Source organism: Stegostoma tigrinum, unplaced genomic scaffold, assembly GCF_030684315.1.
Source record: "Stegostoma tigrinum isolate sSteTig4 unplaced genomic scaffold, sSteTig4.hap1 scaffold_127, whole genome shotgun sequence".
In the NCBI taxonomy this organism is placed as follows: Eukaryota; Metazoa; Chordata; class Chondrichthyes; order Orectolobiformes; family Stegostomatidae; genus Stegostoma; species Stegostoma tigrinum.
This window is the reverse complement of record NW_026728075.1, coordinates 94467-121110: the sequence shown is the minus strand read 5'-3', so window position 1 is coordinate 121110 and position 26644 is coordinate 94467. Positions and strand designations below refer to the sequence as shown.

Here is a 26644-nt window from a genome sequence, read left to right as displayed (position 1 = left end):
CCCATTTCTCTCAGTCACTGCCTCCCATTTCCCTCAGTCACTGCCTCCCATTTCCCTCAGTCACTGCCTCCCATTTCCCTCAGTCACTGCCTCCCATTTCCCTCAGTCACTGCCTCCCATTTCTCTCAGTCACTGCATCCCATTTCCCTCAGCCACTGCATCCCATTTCACTGAGTCACTGCATCCCATTACACTCAGTCACTGCATCCCATTACACTCAGCCACTGCATCCCATTTCACTGAGTCACTGCATCCCATTACACTCAGTCACTGCATCCCATTTCACTCAGTCACTGACTCCCATTTCACTCAGTCACTGACTCCCATTTCACTCAGTCACTGACTCCCATTTCACTCAGTCACTGACTCCCATTTCACTCAGACACTGACTCCCATTTCACTCAGACACTCCATCCCATTTCACTCAGACACTCCATCCCATTTCAGTCAGTCACTCCATCCCATTTCACGCAGTCACTGCATCCCATTTCACGCAGTCACTGCATCCCATTTCCCATCGTCAATGCATCTCCTTTCCTCAGTCACTCCATCCCATTTCAGTCAGTCACTGCATCTCATTTCACTAGTCACTGCACCCCATTTCACTCAGTCACTGCACCCCATTTCACTCAGTCACTGCACCCCATTTCACTCAGTCACTGCACCCCATTTCACTCAGTCACTGCACCCCATTTCACTCAGTCACTGCATCCCATTTCCCACATTCAGTGCGTCTCCTTTCCCTCTGTCACAGCATCCCATTTCACTCAGTCATTGCAACCCATTTCCCACAGTCACTGCATCTCCATTCCCTCAGTCACTGCATCGCATTACCCTCAGTCACAGCATCCCATGTCCCTAAGTCACAGCATCCCACTTCACTCAGTCTGAGCATCCCATTTCACTCAGTCACTGCATCCCATTTAACTGAGACAGTGAATCTCATTGAACTGAGACAGTTTTTCCCATTACACTCAGACACAGCATTCCATTTCCCACAGTCACTGCATCTCCTTCCACTCAGTCACTGCATCTCATTTACCTCAGTCACTGCCTGCCATTTCACTCAGTCACTGCCTGCCATTTCACTCAGTCACTGTATCCCATTCCCCTCAGTCACTGCCTCCCATTTAACTCAGTCACTGCCTCCCATTTCCATCAGTCACTGACTCCCATTTCACTCAGTCACTGCCTGCCATTTCACTCAGTCACTGCCTGCCATTTCACTCAGTCACTGTATCCCATTCCCCTCAGTCACTGCCTCCCATTTAACTCAGTCACTGCCTCCCATTTCCATCAGTCACTGACTCCCATTTCACTCAGTCACTTCCTCCCATTTCACTCAGTCACTGCCTGCCATTTCCATCAGCCACTGCATCCCATTCCCCTCAGTCACTGCCTCCCATTTCACTCAGTCACTGCCTCCCATTCCCCTCAGTCACTGCCTCCCATTTAACTCAGTCACTGCCTCCCATTTCCCTCAGTCACTGACTCCTATTTCACGCTGTCACTGCATCCCATTTCACGCAGTCACTGAATCCCATTTCCCTTAGTCACTGCATCACATTCCCCACAGTCACCGCATCCCGTTTCCCACAGACACGGCATCCCATTTCACTCAGCCACTGCGTCCCATTTCCCTCCGTCATTGCATCCCATTTCCCACAGTCACTGCATCTCCTTTCCTCAGTCACAACTTGCCATTTCCCACAGTAACTGAATCACCTTTCCCTCAGTCACTGCATCCCATTCCACTGAGGCACAGCATCCCATTTCACTCAGTCACTGCATCCCATTTCACTCAGCCAATGCATCCCATTTCACTCAGTCACTGCATCGCATTCCACTCAATCACTGCATCCTATTTCACTCAGTCACTGCAACCCGTTTCCAAAAGTCACTGCGTCTCCTTTCCTTCAGCCGCTGCATCCCAATTCCCTCAGTCACTGCATCCCATTTCACGCAGTCACTGCATCCCATTTCACGCAGTCACTGCATCCCATTTCCCATCGTCAATGCATCTCCTTTCCTCAGTCACTCCATCCCATTTCAGTCAGTCACTGCATCTCATTTCACTAGTCACTGCACCCCATTTCACTCAGTCACTGCACCCCATTTCACTCAGTCACTGCACCCCATTTCACTCAGTCACTGCACCCCATTTCACTCAGTCACTGCACCCCATTTCACTCAGTCACTGCATCCCATTTCCCACATTCAGTGCGTCTCCTTTCCCTCTGTCACAGCATCCCATTTCACTCAGTCATTGCAACCCATTTCCCACAGTCACTGCATCTCCATTCCCTCAGTCACTGCATCGCATTACCCTCAGTCACAGCATCCCATGTCCCTAAGTCACAGCATCCCACTTCACTCAGTCTGAGCATCCCATTTCACTCAGTCACTGCATCCCATTTAACTGAGACAGTGAATCTCATTGAACTGAGACAGTTTTTCCCATTACACTCAGACACAGCATTCCATTTCCCACAGTCACTGCATCTCCTTCCACTCAGTCACTGCATCTCATTTACCTCAGTCACTGCCTGCCATTTCACTCAGTCACAGCCTGCCATTTCACTCAGTCACTGTATCCCATTCCCCTCAGTCACTGCCTCCCATTTAACTCAGTCACTGCCTCCCATTTCCATCAGTCACTGACTCCCATTTCACTCAGTCACTGCCTGCCATTTCACTCAGTCACTGCCTGCCATTTCCATCAGCCACTGCGTCCCATTCCCCTCAGTCACTGCCTCCCATTTCACTCAGTCACTGCCTCCCATTCCCCTCAGTCACTGCCTCCCATTTAACTCAGTCACTGCCTCCCATTTCCCTCAGTCACTGACTCCTATTTCACGCTGTCACTGCATCCCATTTCACGCAGTCACTGAATCCCATTTCCCTTAGTCACTGCATCACATTCCCCACAGTCACCGCATCCCGTTTCCCACAGACACGGCATCCCATTTCACTCAGCCACTGCGTCCCATTTCCCTCCGTCATTGCATCCCATTTCCCACAGTCACTGCATCTCCTTTCCTCAGTCACAACTTGCCATTTCCGACAGTAACTGAATCACCTTTCCCTCAGTCACTGCATCCCATTCCACTGAGGCACAGCATCCCATTTCACTCAGTCACTGCATCCCATTTCACTCAGCCAATGCATCCCATTTCACTCAGTCACTGCATCGCATTCCACTCAATCACTGCATCCTATTTCACTCAGTCACTGCAACCCGTTTCCAAAAGTCACTGCGTCTCCTTTCCTTCAGCCGCTGCATCCCAATTCCCTCAGTCACTGCATCCCATTTCACGCAGTCACTGCATCCCATTTCACTCAGTCACTGCATCCCATTTCACTCAGCCACTGCATCCCATTTCACTCAGCCACTGCATCCCATTTCACTCAGCCACTGCATTCCATTTCACCTCGTCCACTGCATCACATTTCACTCAGTCACTGCGTCCCATTTCTCTCAGTCACTGCCTCCCATTTCCCTCAGTCACTGCCTCCCATTTCCCTCAGTCACTGCCTCCCATTTCCCTCAGTCACTGCCTCCCATTTCTCTCAGTCACTGCATCCCATTTCCCTCAGCCACTGCATCCCATTTCACTGAGTCACTGCATCCCATTACACTCAGTCACTGCATCCCATTACACTCAGCCACTGCATCCCATTTCACTGAGTCACTGCATCCCATTACACTCAGTCACTGCATCCCATTTCACTCAGTCACTGACTCCCATTTCACTCAGTCACTGACTCCCATTTCACTCAGTCACTGACTCCCATTTCACTCAGTCACTGACTCCCATTTCACTCAGACACTCCATCCCATTTCACTCAGACACTCCATCCCATTTCAGTCAGTCACTCCATCCCATTTCACGCAGTCACTGCATCCCATTTCACGCAGTCACTGCATCCCATTTCCCATCGTCAATGCATCTCCTTTCCTCAGTCACTCCATCCCATTTCAGTCAGTCACTGCATCTCATTTCACTAGTCACTGCACCCCATTTCACTCAGTCACTGCACCCCATTTCACTCAGTCACTGCACCCCATTTCACTCAGTCACTGCACCCCATTTCACTCAGTCACTGCACCCCATTTCACTCAGTCACTGCATCCCATTTCCCACATTCAGTGCGTCTCCTTTCCCTCTGTCACAGCATCCCATTTCACTCAGTCATTGCAACCCATTTCCCACAGTCACTGCATCTCCATTCCCTCAGTCACTGCATCGCATTACCCTCAGTCACAGCATCCCATTAGCCTAAGTCACAGCATCCCACTTCACTCAGTCTGAGCATCCCATTTCACTCAGTCACTGCATCCCATTTAACTGAGACAGTGAATCTCATTGAACTGAGACAGTTTTTCCCATTACACTGAGACACAGCATTCCATTTCCCACAGTCACTGCATCTCCTTCCACTCAGTCACTGCATCTCATTTACCTCAGTCACTGCCTGCCATTTCACTCAGTCACTGCCTGCCATTTCACTCAGTCACTGTATCCCATTCCCCTCAGTCACTGCCTCCCATTTAACTCAGTCACTGCCTCCCATTTCCATCAGTCACTGACTCCCATTTCACTCAGTCACTGCCTGCCATTTCACTCAGTCACTGCCTGCCATTTCACTCAGTCACTGTATCCCATTCCCCTCAGTCACTGCCTCCCATTTAACTCAGTCACTGCCTCCCATTTCACTCAGTCACTGACTCCCATTTCACTCAGTCACTTCCTCCCATTTCACTCAGTCACTGCCTGCCATTTCCATCAGCCACTGCATCCCATTCCCCTCAGTCACTGCCTCCCATTTCACTCAGTCACTGCCTCCCATTCCCCTCAGTCACTGCCTCCCATTTAACTCAGTCACTGCCTCCCATTTCCCTCAGTCACTGACTCCTATTTCACGCTGTCACTGCATCCCATTTCACGCAGTCACTGAATCCCATTTCCCTTAGTCACTGCATCACATTCCCCACAGTCACCGCATCCCGTTTCCCACAGACACGGCATCCCATTTCACTCAGCCACTGCGTCCCATTTCCCTCCGTCATTGCATCCCATTTCCCACAGTCACTGCATCTCCTTTCCTCAGTCACAACTTGCCATTTCCCACAGTAACTGAATCACCTTTCCCTCAGTCACTGCATCCCATTCCACTGAGGCACAGCATCCCATTTCACTCAGTCACTGCACCCCATTTCACTCAGCCAATGCATCCCATTTCACTCAGTCACTGCATCGCATTCCACTCAATCACTGCATCCTATTTCACTCAGTCACTGCAACCCGTTTCCAAAAGTCACTGCGTCTCCTTTCCTTCAGCCGCTGCATCCCAATTCCCTCAGTCACTGCATCCCATTTCACGCAGTCACTGCATCCCATTTCACGCAGTCACTGCATCCCATTTCCCATCGTCAATGCATCTCCTTTCCTCAGTCACTCCATCCCATTTCAGTCAGTCACTGCATCTCATTTCACTAGTCACTGCACCCCATTTCACTCAGTCACTGCACCCCATTTCACTCAGTCACTGCACCCCATTTCACTCAGTCACTGCACCCCATTTCACTCAGTCACTGCACCCCATTTCACTCAGTCACTGCATCCCATTTCCCACATTCAGTGCGTCTCCTTTCCCTCTGTCACAGCATCCCATTTCACTCAGTCATTGCAACCCATTTCCCACAGTCACTGCATCTCCATTCCCTCAGTCACTGCATCGCATTACCCTCAGTCACAGCATCCCATGTCCCTAAGTCACAGCATCCCACTTCACTCAGTCTGAGCATCCCATTTCACTCAGTCACTGCATCCCATTTAACTGAGACAGTGAATCTCATTGAACTGAGACAGTTTTTCCCATTACACTCAGACACAGCATTCCATTTCCCACAGTCACTGCATCTCCTTCCACTCAGTCACTGCATCTCATTTACCTCAGTCACTGCCTGCCATTTCACTCAGTCACTGCCTGCCATTTCACTCAGTCACTGTATCCCATTCCCCTCAGTCACTGCCTCCCATTTAACTCAGTCACTGCCTCCCATTTCCATCAGTCACTGACTCCCATTTCACTCAGTCACTGCCTGCCATTTCACTCAGTCACTGCCTGCCATTTCACTCAGTCACTGCCTGCCATTTCCATCAGCCACTGCGTCCCATTCCCCTCAGTCACTGCCTCCCATTTCACTCAGTCACTGCCTCCCATTCCCCTCAGTCACTGCCTCCCATTTAACTCAGTCACTGCCTCCCATTTCCCTCAGTCACTGACTCCTATTTCACGCTGTCACTGCATCCCATTTCACGCAGTCACTGAATCCCATTTCCCTTAGTCACTGCATCACATTCCCCACAGTCACCGCATCCCGTTTCCCAAAGACACGGCATCCCATTTCACTCAGCCACTGCGTCCCATTTCCCTCCGTCATTGCATCCCATTTCCCACAGTCACTGCATCTCCTTTCCTCAGTCACAACTTGCCATTTCCGACAGTAACTGAATCACCTTTCCCTCAGTCACTGCATCCCATTCCACTGAGGCACAGCATCCCATTTCACTCAGTCACTGCATCCCATTTCACTCAGCCAATGCGTCCCATTTCACTCAGTCACTGCATCGCATTCCACTCAATCACTGCATCCTATTTCACTCAGTCACTGCAACCCGTTTCCAAAAGTCACTGCGTCTCCTTTCCTTCAGCCGCTGCATCCCAATTCCCTCAGTCACTGCATCCCATTTCACGCAGTCACTGCATCCCATTTCACTCAGTCACTGCATCCCATTTCACTCAGCCACTGCATCCCATTTCACTCAGCCACTGCATCCCATTTCACTCAGCCACTGCATTCCATTTCACCTCGTCCACTGCATCACATTTCACTCAGTCACTGCGTCCCATTTCTCTCAGTCACTGCGTCCCATTTCCCTCAGTCACTGCCTCCCATTTCCCTCAGTCACTGCCTCCCATTTCCCTCAGTCACTGCCTCCCATTTCCCTCAGTCACTGCCTCCCATTTCTCTCAGTCACTGCATCCCATTTCCCTCAGCCACTGCATCCCATTTCACTGAGTCACTGCATCCCATTACACTCAGTCACTGCATCCCATTACACTCAGCCACTGCATCCCATTTCACTGAGTCACTGCATCCCATTACACTCAGTCACTGCATCCCATTTCACTCAGTCACTGACTCCCATTTCACTCAGTCACTGACTCCCATTTCACTCAGTCACTGACTCCCATTTCACTCAGACACTGACTCCCATTTCACTCAGACACTCCATCCCATTTCACTCAGACACTCCATCCCATTTCAGTCAGTCACTCCATCCCATTTCACGCAGTCACTGCATCCCATTTCACGCAGTCACTGCATCCCATTTCCCATCGTCAATGCATCTCCTTTCCTCAGTCACTCCATCCCATTTCAGTCAGTCACTGCATCTCATTTCACTAGTCACTGCACCCCATTTCACTCAGTCACTGCACCCCATTTCACTCAGTCACTGCACCCCATTTCACTCAGTCACTGCACCCCATTTCACTCAGTCACTGCATCCCATTTCCCACATTCAGTGCGTCTCCTTTCCCTCTGTCACAGCATCCCATTTCACTCAGTCATTGCAACCCATTTCCCACAGTCACTGCATCTCCATTCCCTCAGTCACTGCATCGCATTACCCTCAGTCACAGCATCCCATGTCCCTAAGTCACAGCATCCCACTTCACTCAGTCTGAGCATCCCATTTCACTCAGTCACTGCATCCCATTTAACTGAGACAGTGAATCTCATTGAACTGAGACAGTTTTTCCCATTACACTCAGACACAGCATTCCATTTCCCACAGTCACTGCATCTCCTTCCACTCAGTCACTGCATCTCATTTACCTCAGTCACTGCCTGCCATTTCACTCAGTCACTGCCTGCCATTTCACTCAGTCACTGTATCCCATTCCCCTCACTCACTGCCTCCCATTTAACTCAGTCACTGCCTCCCATTTCCATCAGTCACTGACTCCCATTTCACTCAGTCACTGCCTGCCATTTCACTCAGTCACTGCCTGCCATTTCACTCAGTCACTGTATCCCATTCCCCTCAGTCACTGCCTCCCATTTAACTCAGTCACTGCCTCCCATTTCCATCAGTCACTGACTCCCATTTCACTCAGTCACTGCCTGCCATTTCACTCAGTCACTGCCTGCCATTTCACTCAGTCACTGCCTGCCATTTCACTCAGTCACTGCCTGCCATTTCCATCAGCCACTGCATCCCATTCCCCTCAGTCACTGCCTCCCATTTCACTCAGTCACTGCCTCCCATTCCCCTCAGTCACTGCCTCCCATTTAACTCAGTCACTGCCTCCCATTTCCCTCAGTCACTGACTCCTATTTCACGCTGTCACTGCATCCCATTTCACGCAGTCACTGAATCCCATTTCCCTTAGTCACTGCATCACATTCCCCACAGTCACCGCATCCCGTTTCCCACAGACACGGCATCCCATTTCACTCAGCCACTGCGTCCCATTTCCCTCCGTCATTGCATCCCATTTCCCACAGTGACTGCATCTCCTTTCCTCAGTCACAACTTGCCATTTCCCACAGTAACAGAATCACCTTTCCCTCAGTCACTGCATCCCATTCCACTGAGGCACAGCATCCCATTTCACTCAGTCACTGCATCCCATTTCACTCAGCCAATGCATCCCATTTCACTCAGTCACTGCATCGCATTCCACTCAATCACTGCATCCTATTTCACTCAGTCACTGCAACCCGTTTCCAAAAGTCACTGCGTCTCCTTTCCTTCAGCCGCTGCATCCCAATTCCCTCAGTCACTGCATCCCATTTCACGCAGTCACTGCATCCCATTTCACGCAGTCACTGCATCCCATTTCCCATCGTCAATGCATCTCCTTTCCTCAGTCACTCCATCCCATTTCAGTCAGTCACTGCATCTCATTTCACTAGTCACTGCACCCCATTTCACTCAGTCACTGCACCCCATTTCACTCAGTCACTGCACCCCATTTCACTCAGTCACTGCACCCCATTTCACTCAGTCACTGCATCCCATTTCCCACATTCAGTGCGTCTCCTTTCCCTCGGTCACAGCATCCCATTTCACTCAGTCATTGCAACCCATTTCCCACAGTCACTGCATCTCCATTCCCTCAGTCACTGCATCGCATTACCCTCAGTCACAGCATCCCATGTCCCTAAGTCACAGCATCCCACTTCACTCAGTCTGAGCATCCCATTTCACTCAGTCACTGCATCCCATTTAACTGAGACAGTGAATCTCATTGAACTGAGACAGTTTTTCCCATTACACTCAGACACAGCATTCCATTTCCCACAGTCACTGCATCTCCTTCCACTCAGTCACTGCGTCTCATTTACCTCAGTCACTGCCTGCCATTTCACTCAGTCACTGCCTGCCATTTCACTCAGTCACTGTATCCCATTCCCCTCACTCACTGCCTCCCATTTAACTCAGTCACTGCCTCCCATTTCCATCAGTCACTGACTCCCATTTCACTCAGTCACTGCCTGCCATTTCACTCAGTCACTGCCTGCCATTTCACTCAGTCACTGCCTGCCATTTCCATCAGCCACTGCATCCCATTCCCCTCAGTCACTGCCTCCCATTTCACTCAGTCACTGCCTCCCATTCCCCTCAGTCACTGCCTCCCATTTAACTCAGTCACTGCCTCCCATTTCCCTCAGTCACTGACTCCTATTTCACGCTGTCACTGCATCCCATTTCACGCAGTCACTGAATCCCATTTCCCTTAGTCACTGCATCACATTCCCCACAGTCACCGCATCCCGTTTCCCACAGACACGGCATCCCATTTCACTCAGCCACTGCGTCCCATTTCCCTCCGTCATTGCATCCCATTTCCCACAGTCACTGCATCTCCTTTCCTCAGTCACAACTTGCCATTTCCCACAGTAACTGAATCACCTTTCCCTCAGTCACTGCATCCCATTCCACTGCGGCACAGCATCCCATTTCACTCAGTCACTGCATCCCATTTCACTCAGCCAATGCATCCCATTTCACTCAGTCACTGCATCGCATTCCACTCAATCACTGCATCCTATTTCACTCAGTCACTGCAACCCGTTTCCAAAAGTCACTGCGTCTCCTTTCCTTCAGCCGCTGCAACCCAATTCCCTCAGTCACTGCATCCCATTTCACGCAGTCACTGCATCCCATTTCACTCAGTCACTGCATCCCATTTCACTCAGTCACTGCATCCCATTTCACTCAGCCACTGCATCCCATTTCACTCAGCGACTGCATCCCATTTCACCTCGTCCACTGCGTCCCATTTCTCTCAGTCACTGCGTCCCATTTCCCTCAGTTACTGCGTCCCATTTCCCTCAGTCACTGCCTCCCATTTCCCTCAGTCACTGCCTCCCATTTCCCTCAGTCACTGCCTCCCATTTCCCTCAGTCACTGCCTCCCATTTCCCACATTCAGTGCGTCTCCTTTCCCTCTGTCACAGCATCCCATTTCACTCAGTCATTGCAACCCATTTCCCACAGTCACTGCATCTCCATTCCCTCAGTCACTGCATCGCATTACCCTCAGTCACAGCATCCCATGTCCCTAAGTCACAGCATCCCACTTCACTCAGTCTGAGCATCCCATTTCACTCAGTCACTGCATCCCATTTAACTGAGACAGTGAATCTCATTGAACTGAGACAGTTTTTCCCATTACACTCAGACACAGCATTCCATTTCCCACAGTCACTGCATCTCCTTCCACTCAGTCACTGCATCTCATTTCCCTCAGTCACTGCCTGCCATTTCACTCAGTCACTGCCTGCCATTTCACTCAGTCACTGCCTGCCATTTCACTCAGTCACTGCCTGCCATTTCCATCAGCCACTGCATCCCATTCCCCTCAGTCACTGCCTCCCATTTCACTCAGTCACTGCCTCCCATTCCCCTCAGTCACTGCCTCCCATTTAACTCAGTCACTGCCTCCCATTTCCCTCAGTCACTGACTCCTATTTCACGCTGTCACTGCATCCCATTTCACGCAGTCACTGAATCCCATTTCCCTTAGTCACTGCATCACATTCCCCACAGTCACCGCATCCCGTTTCCCACAGACACGGCATCCCATTTCACTCAGCCACTGCGTCCCATTTCCCTCCGTCATTGCATCCCATTTCCCACAGTCACTGCATCTCCTTTCCTCAGTCACAACTTGCCATTTCCCACAGTAACTGAATCACCTTTCCCTCAGTCACTGCATCCCATTCCACTGAGGCACAGCATCCCATTTCACTCAGTCACTGCATCCCATTTCACTCAGCCAATGCATCCCATTTCACTCAGTCACTGCATCGCATTCCACTCAATCACTGCATCCTATTTCACTCAGTCACTGCAACCCGTTTCCAAAAGTCACTGCGTCTCCTTTCCTTCAGCCGTCGCATCCCAATTCCCTCAGTCACTGCATCCCATTTCACGCAGTCACTGCATCCCATTTCACTCAGTCACTGCATCCCATTTCACTCAGCCACTGCATCCCATTTCACTCAGCGACTGCATCCCATTTCACCTCGTCCACTGCGTCCCATTTCTCTCAGTCACTGCGTCCCATTTCCCTCAGTTACTGCGTCCCATTTCCCTCAGTCACTGCCTCCCATTTCCATCAGTCACTGCCTCCCATTTCCCTCAGTCACTGCCTCCCATTTCCCTCAGTCACTGCCTCCCATTTCCCTCAGCCACTGCCTCCCATTTCTCTCAGTCACTGCATCCCATTTCCCTCAGCCACTGCATCCCATTTCACTGAGTCACTGCATCCCATTACACTCAGTCACTGCATCCCATTACACTCAGCCACTGCATCCCATTTCACTGAGTCACTGCATCCCATTACACTCAGTCACTGACTCCCATTTCACTCAGTCACTGACTCCCATTTCACTCAGTCACTGACTCCCATTTCACTCAGTCACTGACTCCCATTTCACTCAGACACTGACTCCCATTTCACTCAGACACTGACTCCCATTTCACTCAGACACTCCATCCCATTTCACTCAGACACTCCATCCCATTTCAGTCAGTCACTCCATCCCATTTCACGCAGTCACTGCATCCCATTTCACGCAGTCACTGCATCCCATTTCCCATCGTCAATGCATCTCCTTTCCTCAGTCACTCCATCCCATTTCAGTCAGTCACTGCATCTCATTTCACTAGTCACTGCACCGCATTTCACTCAGTCACTGCACCCCATTTCACTCAGTCACTGCACCCCATTTCACTCAGTCACTGCACCCCATTTCACTCAGTCACTGCACCCCATTTCACTCAGTCACTGCACCCCATTTCCCACATTCAGTGCGTCTCCTTTCCCTCTGTCACAGCATCCCATTTCACTCAGTCATTGCAACCCATTTCCCACAATCACTGCATCTCCATTCCCTCAGTCACTGCATCGCATTACCCTCAGTCACAGCATCCCATGTCCCTAAGTCACAGCATCCCACTTCACTCAGTCTGAGCATCCCATTTCACTCAGTCACTGCATCCCATTTAACTGAGACAGTGAATCTCATTGAACTGAGACAGTTTTTCCCATTACACTCAGACACAGCATTCCATTTCCCACAGTCACTGCATCTCCTTCCACTCAGTCACTGCATCTCATTTCCCTCAGTCACTGCCTGCCATTTCACTCAGTCACTGCCTGCCATTTCACTCAGTCAATGTATCCCATTCCCCTCAGTCACTGCCTCCCATTTAACTCAGTCACTGCCTCCCATTTCCATCAGTCACTGCCTGCCATTTCACTCAGTCACTGCCTGCCATTTCACTCAGTCACTGCCTGCCATTTCCATCAGCCACTGCATCCCATTCCCCTCAGTCACTGCCTCCCATTTCACTCAGTCACTGCCTCCCATTCCCCTCAGTCACTGCCTGCCATTTCACTCAGTCACTGTATCCCATTCCCCTCACTCACTGCCTCCCATTTAACTCAGTCACTGCCTCCCATTTCCATCAGTCACAGACTCCCATTTCACTCAGTCACTGCCTGCCATTTCACTCAGTCACTGTCTGCCATTTCACTCAGTCACTGCCTGCCATTTCACTCAGTCACTGCCTGCCATTTCCATCAGCCACTGCATCCCATTCCCCTCAGTCACTGCCTCCCATTTCACTCAGTCACTGCCTCCCATTCCCCTCAGTCACTGCCTCCCATTTCACTCAGTCACTGCCTCCCATTTCCCTCAGTCACTGACTCCTATTTCACGCTGTCACTGCATCCCATTTCACGCAGTCACTGAATCCCATTTCCCTTAGTCACTGCATCACATTCCCCACAGTCACCGCATCCCGTTTCCCACAGACACGGCATCCCATTTCACTCAGCCACTGCGTCCCATTTCCCTCCGTCATTGCATCCCATTTCCCACAGTCACTGCATCTCCTTTCCTCAGTCACAACTTGCCATTTCCCACAGTAACTGAATCACCTTCCCCTCAGTCACTGCATCCCATTCCACTGAGGCACAGCATCCCATTTCACTCAGTCACTGCATCCCATTTCACTCAGCCAATGCATCCCATTTCACTCAGTCACTGCATCGCATTCCACTCAATCACTGCATCCTATTTCACTCAGTCACTGCAACCCGTTTCCAAAAGTCACTGCGTCTCCTTTCCTTCAGCCGCTGCATCCCAATTCCCTCAGTCACTGCATCCCATTTCACGCAGTCACTGCATCCCATTTCACGCAGTCACTGCATCCCATTTCCCATCGTCAATGCATCTCCTTTCCTCAGTCACAACTTGCCATTTCCCACAGTAACTGAATCACCTTTCCCTCAGTCACTGCATCCCATTCCACTGAGGCACAGCATCCCATTTCACTCAGTCACTGCATCCCATTTCACTCAGCCAATGCATCCCATTTCACTCAGTCACTGCATCGCATTCCACTCAATCACTGCATCCTATTTCACTCAGTCACTGCAACCCGTTTCCAAAAGTCACTGCGTCTCCTTTCCTTCAGCCGCTGCATCCCAATTCCCTCAGTCACTGCATCCCATTTCACGCAGTCACTGCATCCCATTTCACTCAGTCACTGCATCCCATTTCACTCAGTCACTGCATCCCATTTCACTCAGCCACTGCATCCCATTTCACTCAGCGACTGCATCCCATTTCACCTCGTCCACTGCGTCCCATTTCTCTCAGTCACTGCGTCCCATTTCCCTCAGTTACTGCGTCCCATTTCCCTCAGTCACTGCCTCCCATTTCCCTCAGTCACTGCCTCCCATTTCCCTCAGTCACTGCCTCCCATTTCCCTCAGTCACTGCCTCCCATTTCCCACATTCAGTGCGTCTCCTTTCCCTCTGTCACAGCATCCCATTTCACTCAGTCATTGCAACCCATTTCCCACAGTCACAGCATCTCCATTCCCTCAGTCACTGCATCGCATTACCCTCAGTCACAGCATCCCATGTCCCTAAGTCACAGCATCCCACTTCACTCAGTCTGAGCATCCCATTTCACTCAGTCACTGCATCCCATTTAACTGAGACAGTGAATCTCATTGAACTGAGACAGTTTTTCCCATTACACTCAGACACAGCATTCCATTTCCCACAGTCACTGCATCTCCTTCCACTCAGTCACTGCATCTCATTTCCCTCAGTCACTGCCTGCCATTTCACTCAGTCACTGCCTGCCATTTCACTCAGTCACTGCCTGCCATTTCACTCAGTCACTGCCTGCCATTTCCATCAGCCACTGCATCCCATTCCCCTCAGTCACTGCCTCCCATTTAACTCAGTCACTGCCTCCCATTTCCCTCAGTCACTGACTCCTATTTCACGCTGTCACTGCATCCCATTTCACGCAGTCACTGAATCCCATTTCCCTTAGTCACTGCATCACATTCCCCACAGTCACCGCATCCCGTTTCCCACAGACACGGCATCCCATTTCACTCAGCCACTGCGTCCCATTTCCCTCCGTCATTGCATCCCATTTCCCACAGTCACTGCATCTCCTTTCCTCAGTCACAACTTGCCATTTCCCACAGTAACTGAATCACCTTTCCCTCAGTCACTGCATCCCATTCCACTGAGGCACAGCATCCCATTTCACTCAGTCACTGCATCCCATTTCACTCAGCCAATGCATCCCATTTCACTCAGTCACTGCATCGCATTCCACTCAATCACTGCATCCTATTTCACTCAGTCACTGCAACCCGTTTCCAAAAGTCACTGCGTCTCCTTTCCTTCAGCCGTCGCATCCCAATTCCCTCAGTCACTGCATCCCATTTCACGCAGTCACTGCATCCCATTTCACTCAGTCACTGCATCCCATTTCACTCAGCCACTGCATCCCATTTCACTCATCGACTGCATCCCATTTCACCTCGTCCACTGCGTCCCATTTCTCTCAACCACTGCATCCCATTTCACTCATCGACTGCATCCCATTTCACCTCGTCCACTGCGTCCCATTTCTCTCAGTCACTGCGTCCCATTTCCCTCAGTTACTGCGTCCCATTTCCCTCAGTCACTGCCTCCCATTTCCCTCAGTCACTGCCTCCCATTTCCCTCAGTCACTGCCTCCCATTTCCCTCAGTCACTGCCTCCCATTTCCCTCAGCCACTGCCTCCCATTTCTCTCAGTCACTGCATCCCATTTCCCTCAGCCACTGCATCCCATTTCAGAGTCACTGCATCCCATTACACTCAGTCACTGCATCCCATTACACTCAGCCACTGCATCCCATTTCACTGAGTCACTGCATCCCATTACACTCAGTCACTGACTCCCATTTCACTCAGTCACTGACTCCCATTTCACTCAGTCACTGACTCCCATTTCACTCAGTCACTGACTCCCATTTCACTCAGACACTGACTCCCATTTCACTCAGACACTGACTCCCATTTCACTCAGACACTCCATCCCATTTCACTCAGACACTCCATCCCATTTCAGTCAGTCACTCCATCCCATTTCACGCAGTCACTGCATCCCATTTCACGCAGTCACTGCATCCCATTTCCCATCGTCAATGCATCTCCTTTCCTCAGTCACTCCATCCCATTTCAGTCAGTCACTGCATCTCATTTCACTAGTCACTGCACCGCATTTCACTCAGTCACTGCACCCCATTTCACTCAGTCACTGCACCCCATTTCACTCAGTCACTGCACCCCATTTCACTCAGTCACTGCACCCCATTTCACTCAGTCACTGCACCCCATTTCCCACATTCAGTGCGTCTCCTTTCCCTCTGTCACAGCATCCCATTTCACTCAGTCATTGCAACCCATTTCCCACAGTCACTGCATCTCCATTCCCTCAGTCACTGCATCGCATTACCCTCAGTCACAGCATCCCATGTCCCTAAGTCACAGCATCCCACTTCACTCAGTCTGAGCATCCCATTTCACTCAGTCACTGCATCCCATTTAACTGAGACAGTGAATCTCATTGAACTGAGACAGTTTTTCCCATTACACTCAGACACAGCATTCCATTTCCCACAGTCACTGCATCTCCTTCCACTCAGTCACTGCATCTCATTTCCCTCAGTCACTGCCTGCCATTTCACTCAGTCACTGCCTGCCATTTCACTCAGTCAATGTATCCCATTCCCCTCAGTCACTGCCTCCCATTTAACTCAGTCACTGCCTCCCATTTCCATCAGTCACTGACTCCCATTTCACTCAGTCACTGCCTGCCATTTCACTCAGTCACTGCCTGCCATTTCACTCAGTCACTGCCTGCCATTTCCATCAGCCACTGCATCCCATTCCCCTCAGTCACTGCCTCCCATTTCACTCAGTCACTGCCTCCCATTCCCCTCAGTCACTGCCTCCCATTTAACTCAGTCACTGCCTCCCATTTCCCTCAGTCACTGACTCCTATTTCACTCAGTCACTGACTCCCATTTCACTCAGTCACTGCCTGCCATTTCACTCAGTCACTGCCTGCCATTTCACTCAGTCACTGTATCCCATTCCCCTCACTCACTGCCTCCCATTTAACTCAGTCACTGCCTCCCATTTCCATCAGTCACTGACTCCCATTTCACTCAGTCACTGCCTGCCATTTCACTCAGTCACTGTATCCCATTCCCCTCACTCACTGCCTCCCATTTAACTCAGTCACTGCCTCCCATTTCCATCAGTCACTGACTCCCATTTCACTCAGTCACTGCCTGCCATTTCACTCAGTCACTGCCTGCCATTTCACTCAGTCACTGCCTGCCATTTCACTCAGTCACTGCCTGCCATTTCCATCAGCCACTGCATCCCATTCCCCTCAGTCACTGCCTCCCATTTCACTCAGTCACTGCCTCCCATTCCCCTCAGTCACTGCCTCCCATTTCACTCAGTCACTGCCTCCCATTTCCCTCAGTCACAGACTCCTATTTCACGCTGTCACTGCATCCCATTTCACGCAGTCACTGAATCCCATTTCCCTTAGTCACTGCATCACATTCCCCACAGTCACCGCATCCCGTTTCCCACAGACACGGCATCCCATTTCACTCAGCCACTGCGTCCCATTTCCCTCCGTCATTGCATCCCATTTCCCACAGTCACTGCATCTCCTTTCCTCAGTCACAACTTGCCATTTCCCAGAGTAACTGAATCACCTTCCCCTCAGTCACTGCATCCCATTCCACTGAGGCACAGCATCCCATTTCACTCAGTCACTGCATCCCATTTCACTCAGCCAATGCATCCCATTTCACTCAGTCACTGCATCGCATTCCACTCAATCACTGCATCCTATTTCACTCAGTCACTGCAACCCGTTTCCAAAAGTCACTGCGTCTCCTTTCCTTCAGCCGCTGCATCCCAATTCCCTCAGTCACTGCATCCCATTTCACGCAGTCACTGCATCCCATTTCACGCAGTCACTGCATCCCATTTCCCATCGTCAATGCATCTCCTTTCCTCAGTCACAACTTGCCATTTCCCACAGTAACTGAATCACCTTTCCCTCAGTCACTGCATCCCATTCCACTGAGGCACAGCATCCCATTTCACTCAGTCACTGCATCCCATTTCACTCAGCCAATGCATCCCATTTCACTCAGTCACTGCATCGCATTCCACTCAATCACTGCATCCTATTTCACTCAGTCACTGCAACCCGTTTCCAAAAGTCACTGCGTCTCCTTTCCTTCAGCCGCTGCATCCCAATTCCCTCAGTCACTGCATCCCATTTCACGCAGTCACTGCATCCCATTTCACTCAGTCACTGCATCCCATTTCACTCAGTCACTGCATCCCATTTCATTCAGCGACTGCAACCCATTTCACCTCGTCCACTGCGTCCCATTTCTCTCAGTCACTGCGTCCCATTTCCCTCAGTTACTGCGTCCCATTTCCCTCAGTCACTGCCTCCCATTTCCCTCAGTCACTGCCTCCCATTTCCCACATTCAGTGCGTCTCCTTTCCCTCTGTCACAGCATCCCATTTCACTCAGTCATTGCAACCCATTTCCCACAGTCACAGCATCTCCATTCCCTCAGTCACTGCATCGCATTACCCTCAGTCACAGCATCCCATGTCCCTAAGTCACAGCATCCCACTTCACTCAGTCTGAGCATCCCATTTCACTCAGTCACTGCATCCCATTTAACTGAGACAGTGAATCTCATTGAACTGAGACAGTTTTTCCCATTACACTCAGACACAGCATTCCATTTCCCACAGTCACTGCATCTCCTTCCACTCAGTCACTGCATCTCATTTCCCTCAGTCACTGCCTGCCATTTCACTCAGTCACTGCCTGCCATTTCACTCAGTCACTGCCTGCCATTTCACTCAGTCACTGCCTGCCATTTCCATCAGCCACTGCATCCCATTCCCCTCAGTCACTGCCTCCCATTTCACTCAGTCACTGCCTCCCATTCCCCTCAGTCACTGCCTCCCATTTAACTCAGTCACTGCCTCCCATTTCCCTCAGTCACTGACTCCTATTTCACGCTGTCACTGCATCCCATTTCACGCAGTCACTGAATCCCATTTCCCTTAGTCACTGCATCACATTCCCCACAGTCACCGCATCCCGTTTCCCACAGACACGGCATCCCATTTCACTCAGCCACTGCGTCCCATTTCCCTCCGTCATTGCATCCCATTTCCCACAGTCACTGCATCTCCTTTCCTCAGTCACAACTTGCCATTTCCCACAGTAACTGAATCACCTTTCCCTCAGTCACTGCATCCCATTCCACTGAGGCACAGCATCCCATTTCACTCAGTCACTGCATCCCATTTCACTCAGCCAATGCATCCCATTTCACTCAGTCACTGCATCGCATTCCACTCAATCACTGCATCCTATTTCACTCAGTCACTGCAACCCGTTTCCAAAAGTCACTGCGTCTCCTTTCCTTCAGCCGTCGCATCCCAATTCCCTCAGTCACTGCATCCCATTTCACGCAGTCACTGCATCCCATTTCACTCAGTCACTGCATCCCATTTCACTCAGCCACTGCATCCCATTTCACTCAGCGACTGCATCCCATTTCACCTCGTCCACTGCGTCCCATTTCTCTCAGTCACTGCGTCCCATTTCCCTCAGTTACTGCGTCCCATTTCCCTCAGTCACTGCCTCCCATTTCCCTCAGTCACTGCCTCCCATTTCCCTCAGTCACTGCCTCCCATTTCCCTCAGCCACTGCCTCCCATTTCTCTCAGTCACTGCATCCCATTTCCCTCAGCCACTGCATCCCATTTCACTGAGTCACTGCATCCCATTACACTCAGTCACTGCATCCCATTACACTCAGCCACTGCATCCCATTTCACTGAGTCACTGCATCCCATTACACTCAGTCACTGACTCCCATTTCACTCAGTCACTGACTCCCATTTCACTCAGTCACTGACTCCCATTTCACTCAGTCACTGACTCCCATTTCACTCAGACACTGACTCCCATTTCACTCAGACACTGACTCCCATTTCACTCAGACACTCCATCCCATTTCACTCAGACACTCCATCCCATTTCAGTCAGTCACTCCATCCCATTTCACGCAGTCACTGCATCCCATTTCACGCAGTCACTGCATCCCATTTCCCATCGTCAATGCATCTCCTTTCCTCAGTCACTCCATCCCATTTCAGTCAGTCACTGCATCTCATTTCACTAGTCACTGCACCCCATTTCACTCAGTCACTGCACCCCATTTCACTCAGTCACTGCACCCCATTTCACTCAGTCACTGCACCCCATTTCACTCAGTCACTGCACCCCATTTCACTCAGTCACTGCACCCCATTTCCCACATTCAGTGCGTCTCCTTTCCCTCTGTCACAGCATCCCATTTCACTCAGTCATTGCAACCCATTTCCCACAGTCACTGCATCTCCATTCCCTCAGTCACTGCATCGCATTACCCTCAGTCACAGCATCCCATGTCCCTAAGTCACAGCATCCCACTTCACTCAGTCTGAGCATCCCATTTCACTCAGTCACTGCATCCCATTTAACTGAGACAGTGAATCTCATTGAACTGAGACAGTTTTTCCCATTACACTCAGACACAGCATTCCATTTCCCACAGTCACTGCATCTCCTTCCACTCAGTCACTGCATCTCATTTCCCTCAGTCACTGCCTGCCATTTCACTCAGTCACTGCCTGCCATTTCACTCAGTCAATGTATCCCATTCCCCTCAGTCACTGCCTCCCATTTAACTCAGTCACTGCCTCCCATTTCCATCAGTCACTGACTCCCATTTCACTCAGTCACTGCCTGCCATTTCACTCAGTCACTGCCTGCCATTTCACTCAGTCACTGCCTGCCATTTCACTCAGTCACTGCCTGCCATTTCCATCAGCCACTGCATCCCATTCCCCTCAGTCACTGCCTCCCATTTCACTCAGTCACTGCCTCCCATTCCCCTCAGTCACTGCCTCCCATTTAACTCAGTCACTGCCTCCCATTTCCCTCAGTCACTGACTCCTATTTCACTCAGTCACTGACTCCCATTTCAGTCAGTCACTGCCTGCCATTTCACTCAGTCACTGCCTGCCATTTCACTCAGTCACTGTATCCCATTCCCCTCACTCACTGCCTCACATTTAACTCAGTCACTGCCTCCCATTTCCATCAGTCACAGACTCCCATTTCACTCAGTCACTGCCTGCCATTTCACTCAGTCACTGCCTGCCATTTCACTCAGTCACTGCCTGCCATTTCCATCAGCCACTGCATCCCATTCCCCTCAGTCACTGCCTCCCATTTCACTCAGTCACTGCCTCCCATTCCCCTCAGTCACTGCCTCCCATTTAACTCAGTCACTGCCTCCCATTTCCCTCAGTCACTGACTCCTATTTCACGCTGTCACTGCATCCCATTTCACGCAGTCACTGAATCCCATTTCCCTTAGTCACTGCATCACATTCCCCACAGTCACCGCATCCCGTTTCCCACAGACACGGCATCCCATTTCACTCAGCCACTGCGTCCCATTTCCCTCCGTCATTGCATCCCATTTCCCACAGTCACTGCATCTCCTTTCCTCAGTCACAACTTGCCATTTCCCACAGTAACTGAATCACCTTTCCCTCAGTCACTGCATCCCATTCCACTGAGGCACAGCATCCCATTTCACTCAGTCACTGCATCCCATTTCACTCAGCCAATGCATCCCATTTCACTCAGTCACTGCATCGCATTCCACTCAATCACTGCATCCTATTTCACTCAGTCACTGCAACCCGTTTCCAAAAGTCACTGCGTCTCCTTTCCTTCAGCCGCCGCATCCCAATTCCCTCAGTCACTGCATCCCATTTCACGCAGTCACTGCATCCCATTTCACTCAGTCACTGCATCCCATTTCACTCAGCCACTGCATCCCATTTCACTCAGCGACTGCATCCCATTTCACCTCGTCCACTGCGTCCCATTTCTCTCAGTCACTGCGTCCCATTTCCCTCAGTTACTGCGTCCCATTTCCCTCAGTCACTGCCTCCCATTTCCCTCAGTCACTGCCTCCCATTTCCCTCAGTCACTGCCTCCCATTTCCCTCAGTCACTGCCTCCCATTTCCCTCAGCCACTGCCTCCCATTTCTCTCAGTCACTGCATCCCATTTCCCTCAGCCACTGCATCCCATTTCACTGAGTCACTGCATCCCATTACACTCAGTCACTGCATCCCATTTCACTCAGTCACTGTATCCCATTCCCCTCAGTCACTGCCTCCCATTTAACTCAGTCACTGCCTCCCATTTCCCTCAGTCACTGACTCCCATTTCACTCAGTCACTGCCTGCCATTTCACTCAGTCACTGCCTGCCATTTCACTCAGTCACTGCCTGCCATTTCCATCAGCCACTGCATCCCATTCCCCTCAGTCACTGCCTCCCATTTCACTCAGTCACTGCCTCCCATTCCCCTCAGTCACTGCCTCCCATTTAACTCAGTCACTGCCTCCCATTTCCCTCAGTCACTGACTCCTATTTCACTCAGTCACTGACTCCTATTTCACTCAGTCACTGACTCCCATTTCACTCAGTCACTGCCTGCCATTTCACTCAGTCACTGTATCCCGTTTCCCTCGGTCACTGCACCCCGTTTCACTCGGTCACTGCGTCCCATTTCACTCAGTCAATGCGTCCCATTTCACTCAGCCACTGCGTCCCATTTCCCTCAGTCACTGCATCCCATTTCCCTCAGTCACTGCTTCCCATTTCACTCAGCCACGGCATCCCATTTCACTCAGCCACGGCATCCCATTTCACTCAGTGACTGCATCCCATTTCACTCAGCCACTGCCTCCCATTTCACTCAGTCACTGCCTCCCATTTCACTCAGTCACTGCCTGCCATTTCACTCAGTCACTGCCTCCCATTTAACTCAGTCACTGACTCCCATTTCCCTCAGTCACTGACTCCCATTTCACTCAGTCACTGACTCCCATTTCACTCAGTCACTGCCTGCCATTTCACTCAGTCACTGCCTGCCATTTCACTCAGTCACTGTATCCCGTTTCCCTCAGTCACTGCACCCCGTTTCACTCGGTCACTGCGTCCCATTTCACTCAGCCACTGCGTCCCATTTCCCTCAGTCACTGCATCCCATTTCCCTCAGTCACTGCATCCCATTTCACTCAGCCACGGCATCCCATTTCACTCAGCCACGGCATCCCATTTCACTCAGTGACTGCATCCCATTTCACTCAGCCACTGCCTCCCATTTCACTCAGTCACTGCCTCCCATTTCACTCAGTCACTGCCTGCCATTTCACTCAGTCACTGCCTGCCATTTCACTCAGTCACTGCCTGCCATTTCACTCAGTCACTGCATCCCATTTCCCTCAGTCACTGCACCCCGTTTCACTCAGCCACTGCGTCCCATTTCACTCAGCCACTGCGTCCCATTTCCCTCAGTCACTGCATCCCATTTCCCTCAGTCACTGCTACCCATTTCACTCAGCCAAGGCATCCCATTTCGCTCAGCCACGGCATCCCATTTCACTCAGCCACGGCATCCCATTTCACTCAGCCACGGCATCCCATTTCACTCAGCCACGGCATCCCATTTCACTCAGTCACTGCATCCCATTTCACTCAGTCACTGCATCCCATTTCACTCAGTCACTGCATCCCATTTCATGGAGACAGTGAATCCTATTCAACTGCGACAGTGAATCCATTTCCATCAGTCACCGCACCCTATTCCCCACAGTCACGGCATCACATTACACTCAGTCACTGCATCCCATTTCACTCAGTCACTGCGTCCCATTTCACTCAGTCACTGCGTCCCATTTCACTCAGTCACTGCGTCCCATTTCCCGCGAGCACTGCGTCACATTTCACTCAGTCACTGCATCCCATTACACTCAGTCACTGCATCCCATTCCAATCAGTCACTGCATCCTATTTCCCTCAGTCACTGCATCCCATTTCCCTCAGTCACTGCATCCCATTTCACTCAGTCACTGCATCTCCTTTCCTTCAGTCACTGCATCCCATTTCACTCAGTCACTGTATCCCGTTTCTCACTGACACTTCATCAAATGTCCGTCAGATACTGCATCCCACTTGCGCAGTCAGTGCATCCCATTTCACTCAGTCACTGCAGCTCATGTCACTCTCTTACTGCATGCAATTTCCATCAGTCTCTGCATCTCATGTCACTCATTCAGTGCATCCCATTTCACTCAGTCACTGCATCCCATTTCCCTCAGTCACTGCATCCCATTTCAATCAGTCACTGCATCCCATTTCACGCAGTCACTGCATCCCATATCCCATAGTCACTGCATCTCCTTTCCTCAGTCACTGCATCCCATTTCACTCAGTCACTGTGTCCCGTTTCTCACTGACACTTCATCAAATGTCCGTCAGATACGACATCCCACTTGCGCAGTCACTGCATCCCATTTCACTCAGTCACTGCAGCTCATGTCAGTCTCTTACTGCATGCAATTTCCATCAGTCTCTGCATCTCATTTCTCACAATCACTGCATCCCATTTCACTCAGTGAGTTAATCACATTTCACTCAGTCACTGCATCCCATTTCCCTCAGTCACTGTATCCCGTTTCTCACTGACGCTGCATTCAATTTCCGTCAGGTACTGCAACCCATTTCCTCAGTCACTGCCTCCCATTTTCCACATTCACTGCATCTCCTTTCCCACATTCACTGCATCTCCTTTCCCTCACTCACCGCATCGCATTTCGCTCAGTCACTGCATCCCATTTCCCTCAGTCACTGCGTCCCATTTCACTCCGTCAGTGCGTCCCATTACCCTCAGTCACTGCCTGCAATTTCCTCAGTCACTGCCTCCCACTTCACTCAGTCACTGCCTCCCATTTCACTCAGTCACACCCTCCCATTTCAGTCAGTCACTCCCATTTCAGTCAGTCACTGCATCCCATTTCACGCAGTCACTGCATCCCATATCCCATAGTCACTGTATCTCCTTTCCTCAGTCACTGCATCCCATTTCACTCAGTCACTGCATCACATTTCACTCAGTCACTGCATCACATTTCACTCAGTCACTGCATCACATTTCCCACGTTCACTGCATCTCCTTTCCCTCGTTCACTGCATCCCATTTCACTCAGCCACTGCATCCCATTTCACTCAGCCACTGCATCCTATTTCACTCAGTCACTGCATCCCATGTCCCCACAGTCACTGCATCTCATTTCCCTCAGTCACTGCATCTCATTTCCCTCAGTCACTGCATCCCATTTCCCTCAGTCACTGCATCCCATTTCCCTCAGTCACTGCATCCCATTTCAATCAGTCACTGCCTCCCATTTCACTCAGTCACTGCCTCCCATTTCACTCAGTCACTGTTTCCCATTTAACAGAGACAGTGAATCCTATCCAAGTGAGACAGTGAATCCATTTCCAACAGTCACCGCACCCTATTCCCCACAGTCACTGCATCACATTTCCCTCAGCCACTGCATCCCATTTCACTCAGCCACTGCATCCCATTTCACTCAGCCACTGCATCCCATTTCACTCAGCCACTGCATCCCATTTCACTCAGCCACTGCATCCCATTACCCCAGTCACTGCATCCCATTACCCCAGTCACTGCATCCCATTACCCCAGTCACTGCATCCCATGTCCCCACAGTCACTGCGTCTCATTTCCCTCAGTCACTGCATCTCATTTCCCTCAGTCTCCGCATCGCATTTCGCTCAGGCACTGCATCGCATTTCCCTCAGTCACTGCCTCCCATTTCACTCAGTCACTGCGTCCCATTTAACTGAGACAGTGAATCTCATTGAACTGAGACAGTGCATCCCATTACCCTCAGTCACTGCATCTCTTTTCCCTCAGTCACTGCATCACATTTCACTCAACCACTGCAACCCATTTCACTCAGTCACTGCATCCCATTTCACTCAGTCACTGCATCCCCTTTCACTCAGTCACTGCATCCCATTTCACTCAGTCACGACATCCTATTTAACGGAAACATTGAATCCTATTCAACTGGGATCGTGCATCCATTTCCCTCAGTCACCGCACCCTATTCCCCACAATCACCGCATTCCATTTCCCTCAGTCACCGCATTCCATTTCCCTCAGTCACCGCATCCCATTTCACTCAGTCACCGCATCCCATTTCACTCAGTCACCGCATCCCATTTCACTCAGTCACCGCATCCCAATACACTCAGTCACTGCATCCCAATACACTCAGTCACAGCATCCCATTTCACTCAGTCACTGCATCACATTACCCTCAGTCACAGTATCCCATTTCCATCAGTCACTGCCTCCCATTTCACTCAGTCACTGCCTGCCATTTCACTCAGTCACTGACTGCCATTTCACTCAGTCACTGACTGCCATTTCACTCAGTCACTGCCTCCCATTTCACTCAGTCACTGCCTCCCATTTCACTCAGTCACTGCCTCCCATTTCACTCAGTCACTGCATCCCATTTCACTCAGTCACTGCATCCCATTTCACTCAGTCACTGCGTCCCCTTAGCCTCAGTCACTGCACATCCATTCCCTCAGTCACATCATCCCATTTCACTCAGTCAGAAAATCCCACTTCACTCAGTCACTGCATCCCATTTAAGTGAGACAGTGAAACT

At 50.7% G+C, this 26644-nt stretch overlaps 1 protein-coding gene across 2 annotated transcripts in view; it reads right to left on the bottom strand.

The window, feature by feature from the left end:
* The window catches only part of LOC132207708 (utrophin-like), a 427430-nt gene that overhangs the window by 320432 nt on the left and 80354 nt on the right, over positions 1 to 26644 (bottom strand). The window lies entirely within an intron of this gene.